Raw genomic sequence first — 5397 nt, forward strand, 5'->3', positions numbered from 1 at the left:
GGTTATCATAGTTGCAAGCCCTGGACAACCCAAAATCGGCAATCTTGGCCTCAAGATTTTCAGTTAAAAGGATGTTTGCACTTTTCACATCTCTATGGATTACTGCTGGTCTGCATGAAACGTGCAAATAATCCAGTCCTGCATAGTTTTAAAACTCAGCAAGGCATTGCATGGATAATGGATGATGAAGTTCGTATATTAATTAATTCCAAACCTTCTGCAGCTTCTATTGCAATCTGAAGACGCCATCCCCAACTCAAACCATTACCAATCTTACCTGTTAATGGTCAAATCAAGCATTAAGAGGTTCACTCAAAGAGTATGATCATGTTGTAGCCTATCGAGTAGTCTTCATTTTTATCAAAGAGGTTCACTCAAAGAGTGATGTATATCGAGTGGTATGATCATGATCACTCCAAGAGTATGACGAGTGCACTCATCATTTTTATCTTCCCACGAAAAGAAATATTTTGTCAAAAAATGAACAAATAGTACCAGTTTTTGGATCCTGTTGTGGATCATTCTACTTTCAGGATAAAAATTGAATAATAAAATGGATGATTCAGTACCTGTAAGATGATCTTGCAGTGTGCCTTTTGGCATAAACTCATAGACAAGCGCCAGATGATCTTCCTCCATACAGTAGCCAACCAAATTTACAAGCTTCTTATGATGAATCCTAGTTAAGTTTTGCACCTGTAATAAAAACAATTGTTAGATAATTCACTCCCTTCTTATGTTACAACACACTAGAGGTAAATATCTAAAGCGGCCTTATTCAGTTTGTATTTCAGTGTTTTGACACATTCTTAAATGAAGAAAAGGAAAGAACATCCTACAGTAGAAAGAATGCTGAGGTCGTTAAAAAGGAACTTGATTCACACATACCAACTAGTACATATTAACTACCTCTGCATAGAACTCTTTAGTTCCTTGAGATGAAGATTGAGACAACATCTTGGCTGCAATTTCACTGCCATCCTCTAGGCGGCCTAGGAAGACTGAACCAAACCCGCCTTTGCCGATGTTAGTCATAAAACCATTTGTTATTTTGTGAAGCTCCTTGTATGTGAACTGCTGATTCTCAAATGGCAACCGCTTATCATTTTGGTTTGAAGCATTTATATAGCTACTTTGTGCCGGACCTTTATAGAAGACACGCAAAACAAAGTCCATTAGAGGGTACAAATTAGAAGCAATTTCTCAGTTAAATTTAACTAACAAACTAGAATTTGAAGCACGCTGTACCTGGCCTCCTTACTCTCCACACTATTAACAACACTACGAACAAAATCAGCAGCACTCCTACTACACAAAGAGCCACAATAATTGCTGTTGAACTCTTATGTTTTGAATCTGGTGCTGGTGAGGTTCCATTGGTAGAAAGGTATGGATTGCCGTCGCACCTAGCCATTAATTGTTACATGTTAAAAATTGTGAATGATACATAGTTATTCTGAAAGTAATGTAATCTGATCAAAAAGGCAGAAGAAACATGCTACAAGTTGAAAAAAGGGAAAAGAAAAAAAGCAGTATTCTCGTGCGTAAAGTGTTGTGAATTTTGTGTTTTCTATGTTGCACGTTTCTAAACGTTTAAGAGGAATATCAACTTCCAACAGAGTGACAGTCCACAAGATTGTGTACGCTTATTCAACTTCTAAGAGTTGGAAACATGTTTTTACTACGGTTCATAAGAACTTTATATCAGTACCAGTAGGAGTAGTACTCTATCAAATTATCATAAAAAATTAAGCACTAAAACAATCCTTAGGTTCAGTAATCCTTGATTCCATCTTTTAACTAGAGAAGCAGGAATTGTCCCACTAAGATTGTTGCCTGCCAAATTTCTGCATGAAGATAACTTAAGTTACAGAATCAACTCTTTCTCTGGTAGAAATGTGAGAGGAATATAGTGTTCATCGATACTTACAGATCTTGCAGCGATGATAATGTTCCTAGAGAATCAGGTATCGACCCTGTTAGGTTGTTATGAGATAGGTCACTGAAATGGGAAATGACATGAGCAATTACTCATTTCTTCTTTTCTGGAGAGGAAGTTGAAGGTGCATTGCCTACTACAACTAAATAATGAAATATGTAGGAAATAAAAAGAGAATAAAATGGGATAATGGCGCAGAAACAGAGAAGGAAAGAGTCACAGATACTTCAGCCAGGGTAACTAGCTATCTTAAGCTGTTTTATCCTTGCAAAAATACAAGAGAAAACTACAACAAGACTGAAATTTGACATTTCAGGATGTTTGTTTACATCTAAGAAAAGACGGTCCACTGCTCTAGATTATCAAGAGTACAAAATGTTCCACATAATCACCAGCATGTATTGGATTCTTAGATTGGTCATGGTTCAGAAATTCTTAAGATTATATTACAGATCAAATGCCAAAATTACAGTAACTAATTTGCAAATATTGTGGTAACTAGAGCTTCTTCAGAGATAAAATTCATGCAACAATGAATCTCAAGCTACTCTTGTAATAAATAAGCTAAGGTCGTTTATGTAGGATCAACGCCACTTTGTTCTGTTTCATTGCAATCTAAATTTTAATTTTATTCTTCATGTTTCTTTTGAGTTCTTATCCCAAAAGTAGGATCAACGCCATTTTTATTTAAATTTTAATCCATTCTTCATGTTTCTTTTGAGTTCTTATCCCAAAAGTAAAGTTTTATTTGTAGTTCTTGATTATGCAAATCAATTGGCAATGCATGACCAGACCTTTTGGAGTTGGGCAGTGGCCTCAACTCCAACGTCGATATGAAAGGAGTCCCCGTCCCAGTGTTCACCAAGCAAACCGCTATGGAGTCGGCCAAAGCCACGACAACGGCCTCGTATTGGTACGTGACTTCCGAATCTGCAATTTTCGGTGTAATCCAAAAGTTGGCATCGATGTAGAGATCAAACTGCTTCGCGCTGTTCTCGCCGTCGTAGTTCCCGTACAAGAAGGTGGCTCTTAATGCGTACTTGTTGTACTGTGTTACTGGCGTGAGGACGTAGCAACTCCGGGAGGAGTTGGGGAAGCTTCGAAGGGTCAGCGATTGCAGGTCTAAAGAGGAAGAGACGTAATTGGAGGAGATTTGAGAGTTGATGCCGGTGTCAGTGAAAATGCCGTCGGAAACGTAGGGAATTCCGGTGGCGGTGTCGGTGTAATTTGCAGTGCTGCCGCAGTCGATACTGATGAAGCCTGTTTCAAGACGAGACAACGTTAACGACGTTGATTGCAGCGTTGATCAACGTTGATGAAGAATCAGATTTCACCTTGGGTTGAAGGCGACTGAGAATGAACGGCGACGACGGCGATTTGCAGCAGAAGGAAGAAGCAAATTGGAGCCATCTTCTTCCTCCTTGAGCCGAACCACCACTCCATCGCCTCCTCACAGACACAGAAATTAAGCACTAACGCCATTAATCACTCCTGATCCGGTCCGGAAGCTGAGTCAGACGAATCGTCGGGTGAGGTGGAGAGAATGTTGACGAAGTCGCGAAGTCCCGGAGGGGGTGTGCTGAGATGGCTCCCGTGTTGACCAAGTCTTCAAAAGTCCTCTGGTCAACGCTACCTGCATCCAGCGACCGTGTTGACCCGGCCCCCGGTACCCCGATACTCGAGGCAGATCCAATGAATATATAAGTACAAGACTAAGCCATGAAATAATGAAAATGCATATATGAAATATGAACGAGGAATATACCCTGGCCAGGGGGGCGCCCTCGGATGGGACGCTGCTCGAGTGGTCGGAACCTGGAAGAGTAGCCGATTCTGATCAGGCTGGATCTGACGGTGAAGAGCCGAACGAGGTGCAGAACCGAAAGATGAGCTGCAGGGGAGATAATAACGGCACGCAGGCCGGGATACGACACCGGCACGCAGGCCGGGACCCGAGATCGGCACGCAGGCCGGGACATGAGATCAGCGCACAGACCAGAACAATAGATCGACACGCAGGCCGGCACACGAGATCGGTACACGAGATCGACACGTAGGCCGGGACACTAAGTCGGCACGATGACCAAAGCATACAAACATCACACGCATCGAGTCGGAACATAATGACAGCGAGAGCTCGGAGGGCTCGGATCGAGAGCGGGGTCGACGTCGGACCTAAAGACAAGGGCCCTAGATGATCAAATCCGGCGCGGCTGCCGGTAACGGTAATTACGCTATGAGGTCCGTTGAGATAGCGGGTCGGCCAACAGCGCCATAGCAAGTACCATGCCATGCGACGACACTGCCTTTTACGCCAGATCGAGTCGTGGGCGACCGGAGGCTGGTCGGCAACAGCAATAGCGCTGGGGCAACAGCACCTCGTGGGCAAGAGAAGGAGAGAGTTGGCGCCGATGTTGTCGGCATAGAGAGGGGGAGAGGACTGCCGGCGAACAGGCCATACGCTGTGGCTGTCTCGGCCAGCAGCAGGGGAAGAGGTGGTGATTCGGCTGCATGAAGAGAAGAAGAGGAGGAGCAGTAGGGAGCGGCGCTGCAAGGTTGGACGGCGGCGACATCGCGAGGAGGAAGAAGAGGAGAAGTGCGGTGGTGCTGCTTGCGAAGAGTGGAGCGTGAGGAATAGGAGAAGAGCGATATCCGGTCCGGCGGCGGCTCTACAAGGAGGAGACGAAGGGGACGAGGTCCGGAGGCGCCTGCAGGCAAGAAGGGAAAGAGGGAGGATGGAGGTGGTGGCCGGCTGACGATGGCGTCGTCTCCGGCGAGAAACATGAGGAGGAAGGAGGAGTCGGCGGCTTGGTGGCGGCGCACGAACGAAGCCCCCTGGCGGCTGTTGTCCCACGGCCATGCAGGGAGGGAGAGCTAAGAGACGTTGTTGGCGTTGTGTGGAGGAGGAAGAAGGAGGTGGCCGGAAGTCGGCGCCAGCGAGGAGAGTGAGAGAGAAGCCGAGGGAGCAGTGGCCGGCGGCGGCATTGTGAGGAGGAAGAAGAGGAGAGCCAGTAGTCACCGGTGTTGCTCGCAGGCAGCGGCGAGAGAGAGGGAGAAGCTTCCCCTTCCCTGTTGGCGGCGGAAAACCAGAGTAGGTGGCCGACGTCGATGCCGGTGAGGAGCACCGGAGAGAGGAAGAAGATAATCTCCCTTGACGGCGGCAGTGAGGAGAGGGGGTGGCACAGTGAGGAGAGGGGGAGGAGAAGAAGTGGTGGCCGGCGACCTCTGCTCCGGCGACGTTGACGTCGACACGAGAAGAAGGAAGAAAACTCCCTCCTGTGGCGGCGGAAGACAAGCCACGCCAAAAAACCTCCCCCTCGCTACAGTGTTTCCTCCCTATTAAAACCCTACACAGTGCCATGACAAATTTGCCCCTCCTTCCCCTCATAATTTCTTCCCTACCCCTCATCTAATATCCGCATCACAAGCCTCCCCTTCAAGTCTAGTCGAAAGAGGCG

This window comes from Zingiber officinale, chromosome 4A (genome assembly GCF_018446385.1).
Source record: "Zingiber officinale cultivar Zhangliang chromosome 4A, Zo_v1.1, whole genome shotgun sequence".
Lineage (NCBI taxonomy): Eukaryota > Viridiplantae > Streptophyta > Magnoliopsida > Zingiberales > Zingiberaceae > Zingiber > Zingiber officinale.